The sequence below is a fragment of the Arachis ipaensis genome, chromosome B04 (assembly GCF_000816755.2).
Source record: "Arachis ipaensis cultivar K30076 chromosome B04, Araip1.1, whole genome shotgun sequence".
In the NCBI taxonomy this organism is placed as follows: Eukaryota; Viridiplantae; Streptophyta; class Magnoliopsida; order Fabales; family Fabaceae; genus Arachis; species Arachis ipaensis.
In genome coordinates, this window is record NC_029788.2 from 20,832,138 (window position 1) to 20,849,611 (window position 17,474).

Sequence of the window (17,474 nt, forward strand, 5' to 3'; positions counted from 1 at the left end):
ATATATATATATATATATTTACATGATTAAGATAGACTGAACTGCACATTATCTTTTTATGTGATACTTTTCCAACCGATTGGTTCAAAATACTGGACAAAAACTAAATCAATATATTTTGCGGGTAATGCTAATAAGTTTACAATATTTAAGGAGAAAAAATAAATTAAGGATGTATATCATAGTTAATTATTTGGTTAGTCATTATTGCATCTATTTATTTTTATTTGTTTTTTATTAGAAGTGACCCAACCCGCAAGAAAACCCAGAATTCAAATTTCAAACAGTAACGCCCCCACCATTCTCACCTAATCGAGCAACTAGTCTAAGAACTCCAAAGAGACTGAAATAGGCTTGTTGAGAATGTCTTCCATAGGCTTTGGTGGTCTACTGCTCCAGAAATGGAAAAGATGGTTTGATTTAATGGATTGCACTAAGGTTTGATTATCTCACTCAATTATTAGTCTCGCTAGGATCAGGGTTCTTTTATTGCTTCTGCTTCTACTGCCAAGACTAAATTTGCTATTACCTTTGTTCTTCCTCTCAGATTGCCATTGCTATGTTTTATCACTGTTGCTGCTGCTCCCTGACCGAGTTCCTGTTTGAATGCTGCATCTACATTGATTTTGATATTTTCCTTCTTTTATTTTGCTCTTTTTTTGTTTTCTTTGGTTGTTCTGTATTTAAGTATCTCTATTTCCTATAATGTTGCTTGGATTATGGTTGCTTTATGTTGGTAAACTGCTAAGTTTCTATTTTTCCATATATTCCAAGCCATTAATCTTACTATGCTCCAGCCAGTCTCGAATTCCTCAGCTGTGCCTCCTTTTAGTTTGTGCATCATGTTTGAAAGCCAAGATCCCAGGGATATAGAATTTGCTGGTGGACTGCGTTGCACTTGTGATCCATTTGCATAGGAAAATGGGATGTTCAGTTGTTTCTTCTTCTTACAAACAAAGACGACTAATAGGTACACAATCAATTTTTCTAGTAACACTTGGACATCTCAATAATCAACAACATATATCATTAAAATTGATAGAACAACATAAACTTTCTACAAAAATGGATATTTTAAATCAGACAAAAAAAAGAGTAATACAAGTAGTAAGTTATATTTTAATGTTCATCTCTATACTAGGAACAACATACTAAAATTTCATAAGAAATAGAACAAGTTTACCATGTCAATGAGATCAAAATGGCACCACCATTTTTTCCTCTTTCTTCTTCTCTTCTCATTGATCTCTTCTCCTTCACTCTCTCTGTTTTCTTTTTCTTTTGTTTTAAAAATATGAGAAACATACTTTCTCTTCCTTCCGTGGCTATAAGCCACTTTCTTTTCTTTTTATTTATTATTTTTGTTTTTGGCTTGTAAGTCCCACTTGAGTTGGAAATTCACCAATCTTCTCTTTGCAAGAATCAAATTTAATTGCAGGTAAATTCTTAGTCATCATATCTGAACCATTGTCATTAGTATGGATCTTTTCAAGTGCATATGACTTCATCTCAAACGCTTAATGTATCTAATGATACCTCACCTTTATGTGTTTCGATCTAGAGTGAAACGTTGGATTCTTACTAAGATGAATAGCACTTTGGTTGTCACAAAATAACACAAACTTCTCTTGATTAATATCTAACCCTTGTAGAAATTTCTTCATCCACAATAGTTCCTTAAAAGCTTTAACAACAACAATGTATTTGAAGGTTGTGGTAGGCTTAGAGAAGGGGGGTTGAATATATGCCTTCCTTTTAGTTGCTATTATGACCATTTTTAAACAGACTTTCAATTCTGATTCTGTTTGTACTCAGCAACAGAAATTTATGAGACAACTTATTTTTGTCTCATGAATATCAGAAAACAAATCACAGCAGAGAAAAGAAAAGCTAACACCAGTATGTATCCTGGTTCGGTTGCCTTGTGCTATGCAACCTACGTTCAGTCTCCTCCACAACAATGGAGAAATTTTCACTATAGTTAAAAGTATTACATACACCAATTCCACAGGATTGACCCAATCCTTTTACACTCAAGTTCTAATCTAACTTGACATTGGCTATGCTAATACCTAACTATTCACTCTTAGTGCTAACCCAACTAAGAAAGGGATACCTCACAGGTACATGATACAAGACATAGACATACCTAAAGAAATCTAAAAATAACTTTAGGCTTTTCTCTCAAGTGTATCACTCAGCCTTTTTCCACTCATGGCTTTTACTTGAGCTTTCTCACTATGCCTTTTCACTCAAGAAATTACAGAAAGATAAACATAGAAAAGTACATTACAATCTGTAAAAACATGAAGGAGATTGACTTCATCAACAGCCTCTTTGCTATGTGAAAAACCAGCTTTGCAAACCTCTGATTCTGTTCTTCAGTATTGGCCGAATGCTTCTTTGATAGAAAGCATTATCCAAGTAAAGGAACTTCACAGGGAACTCTTCACAGAACAACTCACTAAACTCTGGTTTTCTCTCCTTAATTTCTGAATGAGTAGCAAGCCTCTTTTATCTCCTTGCATGTTGCTGGGTTCACCTTCCTAGGTCAACTTCTTGAGCATTGAGCTTCACCAACCCAGCCGATCACCTTTTTCCCAGTAATCTTCAAAATATAAGCTTTGCTTCTGACATTCCAATGTTGACCGAAACCCATAAAGCAGCAACCACAAGAGTCTTCCAATGGTCAACCGAATTTGAGCCATTGAGAAGCTACTTGGTCCCCAAGAATCACTTGTGTCCGTAGATACACAACAGTGAAGAACAGAAATCCTCTTTTCTATATAGCTCAAAACGGAGTGGCAGAGAGTTGAGGATGAAGAGAAGAAAGTGTGTTGCATGTATGAGGAAAAGGATTACCTTTAAGCTTCTGATCTTTTCTTGATATGGCTTGAAATGGTTGATTATACCTTACCCCTATTTGCTTAACCTTCTCTTTCCTTCTTCTTTCAAGACTAGCTTAGGGACTAAGCTCTCTTTCTTACTTTTTCTGAGTTTAGTGATTTGACTGACACAGAGAAGAGAGGAACATTGCTTTGAAAGCAATGAGAGAGAGTGAAGACTTCAATCTTGTATGAGAAGTTTGGTGGGATCAACTTGGATTGATGGACACGGGCTTGGGTTGGTTTTGATTTGCTTGGCTCGTTGGTTCCTTCTTTTGTTTCTTTTGGGCTCCATTGGCTTAACCAGCCATTAGCCTTGATGTTTTATTTTTATTTCAATTTGGGCTGCTTGATTGAATTTTGGCCTGCAACAATTGAAAAATAATTAGCAACATATAATTATTAACACTCAACACTAATTATTTATTTTGCCCAAAAATAATGTTTGTCATCACTAATTAATTTAGTTAATTTCTTAACTCAACAATCTCCCCCTTAATGACAAACATAATCAAGCAATAACCAAAAGGAATTAAATTTTAGTAAAGTTAGAAAACTTCCCTTTGATTGATGTTACTTGATTTTGTGTTGCTCTCCCTTTCTTTTTTAAGAGTAGCTCCCCCTGGATTTATGCTTTCTTCTTTGTTCCTATTTTACATTGTACTTAAAGAGAGCACAATAAAGAGCTACACACATTTATCTTTTCTAAGGGATATCAGACAAACAACACCTTATAATCAGCCCAACCTTAAGCTATTTTCAGCAGCAAAAAATTCAACATGTGAAAGCAAGTTTTAATGCAGCAATCAGACAAGAAAACCCAAAAGAAATACTAGTAGCAAAGGAAATAATAGTAGCTGCAGCAATGCTAATAAAAGTTCATAGGAATCCTTTTGCTATTACTCCCCTTTTCTTCTTTGTTCCTATTTTACATTGTACTTAAAGAGAGCACAATAAAGAGCTACACACATTTATCTTTTCTAAGGGATATCAGACAAATAACACCTTATAATCAGCCCAACATTAAGCTATTTTCAGCAGCAAAAAATTCAACATGTGAAAGCAAGTTTTAATGTAGCAATCAGACAAGAAAACCCAAAAGAAATACTAGTAGCAAAGGAAATAATAGTAGCTGCAGCAATGCTAATAAAAGTTCATAGGAATCCTCTTGCTATTACTCCCCCTTTTGTCATCAAGGGCGGATAATAAGCAAGATCAACAGAAAACAACTTCTGGAATCCTACAGGAAAGAGTTAAGGCACAGTTCAAAGTACTAACTAAACTATCAAAAGTGCAGCAGTATTTAGAGTTATTACAGTCATCCAAGATAAAGAAAAACAGTTCAACAGTAGCAAAAGAAACATAATTCATGAGACAAAAATAGAGCAGCAGCAGTTTTCATGAGACAAATCTAGGCATCAGAACCATTCCCCTCCGAATCAGCTTCCTCTTCAACATTAGTGGCAGGGTCTTCATCATTTTGAAGGTTATCAATGAAAGTCATGAACACAGTCACTCTATCCCTTGATTTCCTTAGGAAATTCTCATGCTTGCTAGCTAGTTTCCTTTGTTCTTTGCTCATAGCAATCATGTGATTAGATTGGGAGACAAACTCCTGAACAACATCCTTTACAATATTCAGCAGAGTAGATTTCTGCCCAGTAGAGATGGAGGTACCCTCAGTGGAAGAAGGAGGAGATTCATCAGGTATGAACTCTTCATCATCATCATCTAGAGCCACTCTCTCAGATCGAGTGGGTCCTTTTTGCTGTTTCACTGCACCACCCCCTTTTAGATAGGAATGTCTATTTTGATAATCCTCATTTGTCAAGTCAACACCAAAATACTCAAATATGCAAGTTAGAAATATGTCATAAGGAAGTGCTTTGTCTTTTTCACTCCTAACAGAGTCAAACATGTATCTAACCATCAAATATGCAAATGAAATTTCAGTTTTAGTGAGAAGGGCATATAAAACAAGAGTACCAGTGTAGGAAACCTTTGATATGAACCACTTTGAGGAAGTATGATGTGGTTGACCATTCAGTACAACTGAGCACGCTCATATCCCAGGGCTTTGTGAGTGGGTCTGATACCATCAATTAAAGAAATATGTTCACAGAAGTGAGCCAATGCATCATTGTAGGAAATACCAACACCATCATCCCACTTAACTAAAGTGTAAGCACAAGGCCCAACATCAGTATACTTCAAAGCATCACTGATAGTTTCATTGTTTAAAACTATGTCTCAGCCCTTTACATATGAGTGAGCAATGCCTTCATGATAAGTCATGTTGGCATAAAATTCTTTGACCAATTAGGGATAAACAGGCTTTTTGATGTCAAAAAGATTATTCCAGTCCAGAAAAATCAAGTTATCAACAAACGGAAAACCTTTTCTTTTCAAAAATGGCAAATCGGCTAGAAAAGATGGACATAGGGTACGATACTGGATAATCCCATCATAAAAGTCATTATTCATGGTAGATTTGAATCTATAGGGGTTATAGTTCGAATGAGAGGTCAAAAAATGAGCTTTGTGATCAAAAGGTCCAATGTCTGGTTCTTTAACTGATTTAAGAAGAACTCGAGCTTTACCTCGTTGAGAGCGCACAGGAACCGACCTGGATTTTGGTTGTGTTGGCTCGAGAACTGGTTCCTCAGCCGCCAGACGTTTGCCTTTGGAGGAGCTTGGTTTTGAAGAACCAGGTTTTGAGGAGCCTGGTTTGGAAGGCGTCGCCTTTGGTGGTGCCGTAGGCTTGGCAGAGGCAGAGAATCTTGGTGTGGTCTTGGTCCGCGCCATGGAAGCAGTTCTTGGAGGAGAGGTAAGAGGAGAAGGAGAGGGTGTGAAGTTTTGGTCTTGGGAGCGAGTTGATGGTTTGGTGGAACTCTTGAGGATTTTCTCACGAGGAGGCCTTTTAGCCAGGGTTTTCGTCCTCATTTGGTAATTTTCAGCTTTTGAGGGAAGAGAAGCAGTAAAGTGAATGGGAAGAAACCAAAGGGTTTGAGGAGAAGTTATGGAGGGAAGAGAGGGAGTATTGGTAACTGTTCCCAGAAGAAAATTTCTTAAACCATGCAACTGCATCACCATTGATTTGACTTGAAAAGACATGACCTCATAAAATAAAGATTTTATTTGATTTTTTTTAAATAAAATAGGAAATTAATTTTAAATTTTGAAAACCCTTTTTGACTAACAAAAAATTAAATCAAATGGAAAACCTTTTTGGGCCAAAAAACATTAAATGAAACCCAAACAAAAACTTAAACACGCAATGCAACAAAATATCAAACAAACAAAACAAGAAATGTAACATTCATGTTGGGCCCAGAGGTGGCTTGAATTAAGGAAACACATAGGACCACCCAGATCTGATTTGATGTTGGCCCAGATTAAATTTTCACTTGCAACAAGTCCAGACTGCGCTGAATGAAGGGAACGTTCTTCACCTGCCCAGAATTGTCTCATACCTGTTTATGAGACAAAAAGCTCCAGCAAACATATCAGAAATTTTTAAACATGGAATCATAACTTAGAATTCCCAGACTAGTCCTAAGCATGCAAAATCTGTCCTCAGGCAGTGGTTTAGTGAAAATATCTGCCAATTGCTCTTCTGATTTAATAAATTGAATGCTAATATCTCCTTTTTGAACATGTTCTCTTATTGAGTAAAATTTCACTTCAATATGCTTGGTTCTAGAGTGCAAAACTGGGTTTTTTGAAATATTAATGGCACTCATGTTATCACACAATAAGGAAATATTTTCTGCATTCAACTTGTAATCGGCAAGCTGAGTTTTTAACCATAAAAACTGAGAACAACAAGATGAAGCAGCTATATACTCAGCCTCTGCAGTGGATAAGGCCACTGTTGGTTGTTTCTTACTTGACCAAACATTTAATGACTTTCCAAGGAAGCAACATAGGCCTGAAGTGCTCCTTCTATCAACTCTATCACCGGCAAAATCTGTATCACAATAACCAACTGCAGAAAAATCATCAATCTTAGGATACCAAAGACCAAAATTGGATGTGCCATGAACATATCTAATGATCCTCTTAACTGTAGAAAGATGTGACTCTTTTGGTTTGGATTGGAACCTAGAACACAATCCAACACTTTGCACAATATCGGGTCTAGAGGATGTTAAGTACATAAGAGAACCAATCATTCCTCTATACCTAGTCTCATCAACATCTTTCTCAGTTTCTCCCTTATGTAATTTTGAATTAGGATGCATGGGAGTTCCCATGGGTTTGGCATTTTCCATACCAAATTTCTTAACTAATTCCTTGGCATACTTCTCTTGATGAATGAAAATACCATTTTCAGTTTGTTTAATTTGCAGCCCAAGAAAAAAATTAAGTTCACCCATCATACTCATGTCAAATTCACTTGTCATGAGTTTTCCAAATTCAGAACAAAGGGATTCATTGGCTGATCCAAAAATAATGTCATCAACATATATTTGTACTAGAATAAAATAATCATTAGAATTCTTGATAAATAGAGTCGTGTCAGTGGTGCCTCTTTGAAAACCATTTTTTTTAAAAAAAGAGCTAAGTCTCTCATACCAAGCTCTAGGAGCTTGTCTTAAACCATAGAGAGCTTTAGATAGTTTGAAAACATGATTAGAATGCTCTTTATTTTCAAAACCAGGAGGCTGCTCCACATACACTTCTCTATCTATCACACCATTCAAAAATGCACATTTCACATCCATTTGATATAATTTAAAATCACAAAATGCAGCATAAGCTAAGAAAAGTCTTATGTTTTCCATTCAGGCAACAGGGAAAAATGATCATCAAAGTCTATTCCTTCTTCTTGGTCATATCCTTGTGCCACTAGTCTTGCCTTATTTCTTGCAATGCTACCATCCTCTCCTAGCTTGTTCCGGAAAATCCATTTGGTTCCAGTCACTTTCTTTTCATTTGGTCTAGGAACCAATTTCCAAACTTAGTTCTTCTCAAACTCTTTGAGCTCATCTTCCATTGCCTTTACCCAAGAAGGGTCACCAAGGGCTTCCTTAACATTTTGAGGCTCCATTTGAGAGAGAAGGGCAATGTCTGTTCCTTTATTTTCTTTTCTTGTTGAAGACCGAGTTCTAACTCCATGAGAGACATCCCCAATAACAAATTCCTCAGGATAATTCTTCAAGAATCTCCATTCCCGAGGTCTGGTGGACTTGGAGGTAGATTTAGATACCAAGGGATTCTGGGTGCTGCTGGCTTCAGGGTTTCCTTCAAATTCATGAGACAAAATGGAATTGTCTCTTGAATTTTCAGCCACAGCATTTTCTGGTTCAGCTTGAACGGGATTTCCATTTTCTTGATTTTGTACAGTTTCAACGTACTTTTGAGTTTGATTCCCTGCATCACAATCTTCCAAAATACTTTGCACCAAGTTAGTATCGCAAAATGTAACATGTATGGACTCCTCAATAATCCTAGCATCTTGATGATAAACTCTATATGCTTTACTAGTTGTGGAATATCTTACAAACAAATACTCATACGCCTTTGGATCAAATTTACCCAAATTATCCTTGTTATTTAAAACAAAACATTTGCATCCAAAGATGTGCAAGTAGTCTAAGTTTGGTGGGTAACCTTTCCAAAGTTCATAAGGGGTTTTCTTCAAAAATTTTCTTATGATTGTTCTATTCAAAATGTGACAATCTGTGTTAACCGCTTCAGCCCAAATAAATTTTGGAACATTACTCTCACAAAGCATAGCTCTTGTCATCTCTTGTATGCTTCTATTTCTTCTTTTCACAACACCATTTTGTTGTGGTGTTCTTGGACAAGAGAAGTTGTGAGATATTCCAAATTCCTCACAAAAGGATTCAAATAAATTGTTTTCAAATTCAGTTCCATGATCACTTCTTATAGAAGAGATTTTTAAATCCTTTTCATTTTAAATTTTCTTGCAAAAAGGTTCAAAGGCCGAAAAGGCTTCATTTTTGTGTGCAAGAAATAAAACCCAACCAAACCTAGTATAGTCATCCACAATCACTAAACCTTAATGTTTACCACCTAGGCTTTGAGTTCTTGTTGGACCAAATAAATCAATGTCTAGCAACTCAAGTGGTCTTTTAGTAGAGATATCTTCCTTTGATTTAAAAGAACTTTTTGTTTGTTTTCCTATTTGGCAAGCATCACAAGTGATGTCTTTGTCAAACTTTATCAAAAGAATGCCTCTTACTAATTTTTTCTTTACAAGTTTGTTTATTTGAAACATACTTGCATGACCCAATCTCTTGTGCCATAACCACTTTTCAGATTCTTTAGAGTGAAGACAAGCTACATTTTGATCCTTTAGTTCATCAAGAGTAAGTCCATACATATTATTAAAACAGTTGGCAACAAGCATTACTTCATTTGTCTTTTCATTAACAACACAGCATTCAAGTCTTTTGAAAGTCACTAAATATCCTAAATCACACAGCTGACTTATACTCAAAAGATTGTGCTTCAAACCACATACCAAAAGTACATCATCAATGAAAGTAGATTGTTCATTACCTAATTTTCTAATAGCAATAATTTTACCTTTACCATCATCTCCAAAGGTCACAAAACCTCCATCATACTTATTTAGTTTGATGAAGTAAGTTGACCTTCCAGTCATGTGCCTTGAACATCCACTATCCATGTACCACATGTCCTTTTTGTTCTTGGATGCTAGGCAAATCTACATGAAGAGTTTCAAGTAGCCTTAGGTATCCAAATTAATTTGGATCCTTTGAAGTTAATCCATCTTGGTTGCCCAAGTGCATTGAAATCACAAACAACATTGTAAATTTTGTTTTCCACAACTCTCTTTTTAATGAAACATTGTGCATATGAGTGACCAAATTTCTTGCAATTTACACAATGATTTTCTGATGTGTATCACTGAAATTGCGGTGAGTTGCTTTGCTGGAAATGATTAAAAGTTTGAAATTTTCTGGTTTTTGGAAGAGGTTCATTTCTTTTGACAAATTGATTTTTATTAAAATTGTTCCTCTTAGCAAAAATATTTTCACCAGAATTTTTTTGAACTTTTGGACTTTTCGAATATGAGGTTTTGTTGTAAAATGGTGGTTTCTTGAAAGCAACCTCATTTTTCGAAATGTACCCCAAACTTGGCCTATTTAAGCTAGGTTCGGTTCTTGGTGAAGGTTCAGTTTCACTTGTGTATACTTCATCAAGTTTTTCTTCAAAAGTTGGAACATATCCAATACCAGATTTGATTGGTGTGGATTTAATATTTGATGAAGAAGCCACAAATTTTATAGAGGAATCATTAAAAACTACATCTTCCTTGGCTATGTAACCTAAACCAGATTTTTCAAATAATGGTCTTTGACTTGCAAGTAATTTGTCCAAGTTACTAGAACTTTGAGAAAATTTTGCTAAGTCACCATTCAACCTTTTAATCATATCATTTAATCTTTCGTTTTCAGCAATTAACTCATGAGAAGGATCCACAATGTGCTTTCCTTTTAATTTTTCAAGTTCAGATTTTAGAAATTTGTTTTCTTCAATAATGTCCAAAGCATATTCAGTTTCCTTCACTTTTTCTTTTAAAAAATTATTTTCAGCTCTTAACACATCTCTTTCAGATCTGCATTCATTGTACTTGTCAAGCAGTTTTGAGGTGTTTAAAGTGAGATCATCAATAATAGCATGTAAGTCCTCAATGGTCAAATAATAATAATTTACCTCATCAAGGTTGTTGTTTCCAACCATGAAGCAGTCTTTATCTTCACCTTCAGATTCTTCTTCTTCATTTGAGTCGTTCTGAAGATCCTTCCAAGCTGCCATGAGTACTCTTTTTCTTTCTTTCTTTCCTTTGTCCTCTTTCTTGAGCCTTGGATAGTTTAGCTTGAAGTGTCCAGCCTCCTTGCAATGATGACACGTTACTTTGCTCAAGTCCATCTTGTGTTCCTTTGAACTTGAGCCCTTGTACTTGCCCTTATTCTTCATCATCCTTCTAAATCTCCTAGCAAAAAACAAAAGCTCATCATCTGAAATACCATCACTGGACTCACTCTCTTTTGGTTCTATTTTTGACTTGAGGGCTAATCCCTTTTTCTTTGAGTCCGAGTTTGTGTGTGTGGTTTCATAGGCAAGGAGTTTTCCTCTCAGCTCATCATAGATTATGGGGCTTAGGTTGTTGCTCTCGGTTAGGACAGTGACAGTGGTTTCTCATTCTTTTGTGAGGCTTCTAAGGAGTTTTCTCACCAAGGTTTGTTCTGCATAGTTTGTACCCATAGCATCAAGGTTGTTGATTATGATTGAGAATCTCTCAAATGCTTCATCAATGCTTTCTCCATCCTTCATGTTAAACATCTCGTATTCTTTTCACAGCATATCAATCCTCGTTTCTTTGACCTGTTTAGTGCCTTCGTGTGTAACCTGGAGTTTTTCCCAAATTTCTTTGGCTGTCTTGCATCTAGACACTTTTCGGTACTCTTCAAAGCTGATAGCACAGTGAAGAAGGTTGATGGCTTTAGCATTCAGCTCCATCTTCTTCTTGTCGTCCTCATTCCATTCAGCTTCTTCTTTTGGAGTCACCACTCCATCAGCACTTGTTTTTGTTGGAATCTTGGAACCGCTCATAACAATCTTCCATATGTTATAGTCAATGGATTGGATGAAGATTCTCATCCTCTCTTTCCAATAGGCATAGTTCTTCCCGTTGAAGAAAGGTGGCCGGTTGTTTGACTGGCCTTCAGTAAGGGTGTAGGCAACTGTGGTTGTGCCCAAGTTGTTCACCATTGGATATTTGCTCCAAGCGGTTAAGCTTGATTCTTGAGACCTTAGCTCTTGATACCAATTGAAGGTTGTGGTAGGCTTAGAGAAGGGGGGTTGAATCTATGCCTTCCTTTTAGTTGCTGTTATGACCTTTTTTAAACAGACTTTCAATTCTGACTCTGTTTGTACTCAGTAGCGGAAATTTATGAGACAATTTATTTTTGTCTCATGAATATCAGAAAACAAATCACAGCAAAGAAAAGAAAAGCTAACACCAGCATGTATCCTGGTTCGGTTGCCTTGTGCTATGCAACCTACGTCCAGTCTCCTCCACAACAATAGAGGAATTTTCACTATAGTTAAAAGTATTACATACACCAATTCCACAGGATTGACCCAATCCTTTTACACTCAAGTTCTAACCTAACTTGACATTGGCTATGCTGATACCTAACTATTCACTCTTAGTACTAACCCAACTAAGAAAGGGATACCTCACAGGTACATGATACAAGACATAGACATACCTAAAGAAATCTGAAAATAACTCTAGGCTTTTCTCTCAAGTGTATCACTCAGCCTTTTTTCACTCAGGGCTTTTACTTGAGCTTTCTCACTATGCCTTTTCACTCAAGAAATTACAGAAAGATAAACATAGACAAGTACATTACAATCTATAAAAACATGAAGGAGATTGACTTCATCAACAGCCTATTTGCTATGTGAAAAACCAGCTTTACAAACCTCTTATTTTGTTCTTCAGTATTGGCCGAATGCTTCTTTGATAGAAAGCATTATCCAAGTAGAGGAACTTCACAGGGAACTCTTCACAGAACACAACTCACCAAACTCTGGTTTTCTCTCCTTAACTTCTGAATGAGTAGCAAGCCTCTTTTATCTCCTTGCATGTTACTGGGTTCACTTTCCTAGGTCAACTTCTTGAGCCTTGAGCTTCACCAACCCAGCCGATCACCTTTTTCCCAGTAATCTTCAAAATAGAAGCTTTGCTTCTAACATTCCAATGTTGACCGAAACCCATAAAGCAGCAACCACAAGAGTCTTCCAATGGTCAACCGAATCTGAGCCATTGAGAAGTTACTTGGTCCCCAAGAATCACTTATGTTCGTAGATACACAGCAGTGACGAACAGAAATCCTCTTTTCCATATAGCTCAAAACGGAGTGGCAGAGAGTTGAGGATGAAGAGAAGAAAGTGTGTTGCATGTATGAGGAAAAGGATTACCTTTAACCTTCTTATCTTTTCTTGATATGGCTTGAAATGGTTGATTAGACCTTACCCCTCTTTGCTTAACCTTCTCTTTCCTTCTTCTTTCAAGACTAGCTTAGGGACTAAGCTCTCTTTCTTACTTTTTCTGAGTTCAGTGATTTGACTGACACAGAGAAGAGAGGAACGTTGCTTTGAAAGCAATGAGAGAGAGTGAAGACTTCAATCTTGTATGAGAAGCTTGGTGGGATCAACTTGGATCGATGGACACGGGCTTGGGTTGGTTTTGATTTGCTTGGCCCGTTGGTTCCTTCTTTTGTTTCTTTTGGGCTCCATTGGCTTAACTAGCCCATTAGCCTTGATATTTTATTTTTATTTCAATTTGGGCTGCTTGATTGAATTTTGGCCTGCAACAATTGAAAAATAATTAGCAACATATAATTATTAACACTCAACACTAATTATTTATTTTGCCCAAAAATAATGTTTGTCATCACGAATTAATTTAGTTAATTTCTTAACTCAACAGTATTCTACCTCTATAGTAGACAAAGCAACATATATTTTGAAGCTGGAATTGCTACAACACAACTCCCCCTGCAAAAGTCATCATATAACCAAAAGTAGACTTTCTTGAATCAAGATCCCAGCCATATCCACATTTGTGTAACCATCCAACACAGGTTGGCCACCCCAAAGCATAAACAAACTCTGGAAGAAACATTAAGGTATCTGAGAATTCACTTTACTGCTTGCAAGTATTCCTTGTCAAAATTAGAGAGAAACCAACTAACAACTCCAACAGAATGAGTAATAGCTGGTCTCGTGCAAACCATAGTATACATCAAATTGCCAATTGCAGATGAATATGAAATCTTCTTCATTTTTGCTTTTTCTTTTTCATTTTTAGGACATTGCTGCAAACTTAACTTGAAATGATTAGCAAGTGAAGTACTAACAGGTTTGAAATTACTCATGTTAAACCTCTCTAAAATCTTCTCAATATACTTCTACTACGACAATAAGGTTTTCCATTCTTCCTGTTACGAGTGATACTCATGCCAAGAATTTATTTTGCAGGACCCAAATCCTTCATAGAAAAGGATCTGTTCAAGTCTTTCTTAAGACTTTCAATCTTCTTAGTGTCATGACCAACAATCAACATATCATCAACATAAAGTAAGAGAATTATAAAATCACCATCAGAGAATTTCTTAAAATACACATAATAATAAGAAGAAGTCTTACTGTACCCATGACCTTCCATGAAAGAATCAAACTTCATGTACTACTACTGCCTTGACGCTTACTACAACTTATATAAGCTCTTCTTCAACTTGCATACAAGATGCTCCTTTCCTTTAATCTCGAAACCCGCTGGTTGCTTCATATAATTTTTTTTATCTATGTCACTATGAAGGAATACAGTCTTTACATCAAGTTGCTCAACATCTAAATTCAAGTTAGCTGCCAATCCAATCGTAACTCTAATAGAGGGCATCTTTATAACTGGAGAAAAAATCTTTTCAAAATCAATTCCTTTCTTCTGTTCAAAACCTTTCACAACCAACCGAGCTTTTACCTTGATCGTTAAACATTTTTATCTGCTTTCAATTTGAACATCCATTTATTTTTAAATGCTCTCTTACCATTCGACAACTTCACCAAGTCAAACGTATGATTCTCATGCAAGGATTTTATTTCTTCTGGCATGGCATTCAACTAATCTTTCTTATACTCATCAGACATAGCTTCTTGGTAGCTCCTTGCCTCTCCAATCTCAGTGTTCATCACATACTCATGAGAAGAATATATTTGAGAATGATGACGCTCTCTAGTAGATCTTATCTATTCAGGCTCAACTGATGATTTATGTAAAACTTCAACATCTAGTGAAACTTCTGCATCTAGCACCTCAGGTAGAGGTGTAGGTTTATCATGCAAATCATCACCATCATTATCAACTTGTACATCTTTCCCATCAATAAGAGGTCTAGTGGAAGGACCAGGTTCATCATCAGCAGAACGTCTAACACTTATTGTTAGCTTATCTGTCTTCTCAAGGTCTTCGATAGTTTGGCCTTCAAGAAAAATCACATCTCAACTTCTAATTATTTTTTTGCTCATCGGATCCCATTATTTGTAACCAAAGTCTCCGTGACCATAACCAATGAAGATGCACTACTTTGACTTTCTGTCAAGTTTGGACCTTTCATTTATTAGAATGTGAACAAAAGCCTTGCAGCCAAACACTCACAAGTAACTATAGGAGACATCTTTTTCTCTCCAAACTTTCTCTGAAACATCACTATTTAGTAGAACTGAAGGAAAAAGGTTAATCAAATCTACTGCAGTTCTCATCGCTTCACCCCAAAAGAATTTAGGCAACTTTGCATGAGAGAGCATACACCTGACTCTATCATTGATAGTGCAATTCATTCTCTCTACAAATCCATTATGTTGAGGAGCATTAGCAACTGTCTTCTCAAGTTTAATCCCATGTCTTTTGCAATACTCTTCAAACGGACCTCTGTATTCACCACCATTATCTGTTCGAACACATTTCAATTTCCTTCTTGTTTCTCTTTCAACACTTGCATGAAAGTGCTTGAAGACACCGAACACCTGGTCTTTAGATTTCAAAATAAAAGCCCACACTTTTCGAGAATAATCATAATAAAAGTACAAACTATGATACACCATCTAATGTCATAGCATCTATAGTGCAAATATCAGTGTGAACTAAATCTAGAATATGTGATCTCCTATGAGATCCAAAACTATGAAAAGATACTCTAGCATGTTTTCTAACAAGATAATGAGTATAAGTATTTAAAGTTGTACCTTTCACAGGAAGTGTGTGCTTTTTGGCTAAGACTCAAGTGACCAAAACGTATATGCCACAAATCAAAAGAGGAATCATTAGCTACATTCACCTCTTCTCTGCACAACTTTGCTTGCAACCGATAGAGAGTAGAGAGACTATTGTTTTCTTTAGCAATAATGAGAGCTTCTTTAGTAATCTTGTGTTTTTCACTACCAAAAGAAGTGCAATACTCCTCTTGATTCAATGCCTTTACTAAAATAAGATTGAACCACATATCTGGCCCATGCCTAACATTCTTCAACTGCAACTTGCATCCCTTGTTGGTTTTAAACCACACATCACCCATACCAATGATGTCACACACTCCTTTATCTCCTAATTTAATCTTGCCAAATTTTTCAGTAGCATAAAAAAGAAAAAAAATTTACGCGTCGCTGCCCAAATAGGGACCATTCAGGATTACCAAAATTCATACATCACCACTACTATTACTTTAGCAATAGTGACAAAAACCACTAACAACGATTGTGTCACTTGAAGATACTATAATAACTATCTACAAACAACCAACATGGCCATTTCTCAATTGATAACTACTAGTGTTGTTCATACGTGCTTATGAAAAGATAAGAACATCGCAATGGAAAAACATAGGCAAATTAAAAGAGAGTAAAGGAATAGTAAGAAACACCAATCTTAAAGGATGAAGACTTAAAAAAGAAAAAAGATGGACAAAAGCTGACCTCAAAGCAGAATTCCAGAGAAAGCAGAAAGTTTTGATACTTTAAAAAAGGAAGAAGAAGAAGAAAAAATGAAAGAGACGCTATTTATAAGTCACTTATAATATGGGCATAGAGGTAAATCTTCCATGCTTTTAAATAATTTTCAACGATGACACATTAACCGATGAAACTGAAAAGATAGAAAAAATTATGAAGCGACACATGTCATTTTAAAATCACGTCGAGTTTCGATGATACAACTTATTTGACGATCTATTCAGGAGACAAGTCATTTGACTACTTACTCGAGTTTCGACCTGAGGATCAGAACTTGGGTAGAGGCACTATTCATACGTGGGCCTACCAAATATAAGCCTAACTCACGTTCCCATTAGCGAACAAGCTAGATTTGAAATTAGGCCACACAAAATCAATCTAAACAATGGCGAAACCAACCCATGTGACTTCATCCACATGAGTTAGACCGACTTGGATGCGGGTTACCAAACTCGTATTTGACCCGATTTGGGGAGTATGCTAAATGCTCCCATAGTACTTCGGTTATCATCACTAAGATGATAATCAACTTAAACATGGAGGCAACTTCTCACTTTGTAAGGGAATAACTATCCATATTCTTCGAAAGTCATCTCTAAAAAATAACCAAGTCCTACTTTACTACTCTATAAATACTTTAATACTTAGGTATTATTTCTAATCCAATCTCACCTAAAACCTGTTTAAACTATTTTTAACTTAAGTATTGGAATTTCTTGCAGTTATCTCCCACTTTCGTCTAGGTGCAGGCATGGATAAATTACCATCCCGACGGGCAACTTAGAACCCTCACCTAAAGGCGTTGACTAATGAGTTATTGTATGTACAAAGTAAAATTCGAATCTTGATACTTGCATAAGCAAACTAGTAAATTAGCCATTAGACCATTTTAAATTGATTTTTATTTCAGAGATTTAACTTTGATTAGTTGTTAGAAAATAAATTTTATTTAGTAGATATCCAGTGAATAAGTATTTTGTAACTGTATCTCTAATTCAGTCTCTGAAAACT

The 17,474-nt window shown here is 36.0% G+C and overlaps 2 long non-coding RNA genes across 2 annotated transcripts in view; one reads left to right on the forward strand and one right to left on the reverse strand.

Annotated features, from left to right (window-relative positions):
* LOC110270565 lies at window positions 133-794 on the forward strand. Its single transcript, XR_002360204.1, has 2 exons — window positions 133-438; window positions 548-794. It is a non-coding gene; the product is annotated as an uncharacterized LOC110270565 (long non-coding RNA).
* Window positions 6,881-17,474, reverse strand: part of LOC110270972 — a 23,285-nt gene continuing 12,691 nt past the window's right edge. The window contains exons 4-5 of the long non-coding RNA XR_002360834.1: window positions 10,795-10,798; window positions 6,881-6,892 (exon numbers count right to left, since the gene is read on the reverse strand). This is a non-coding gene — a long non-coding RNA (uncharacterized LOC110270972). The remainder of the gene's footprint in view (window positions 6,893-10,794; window positions 10,799-17,474) is intronic.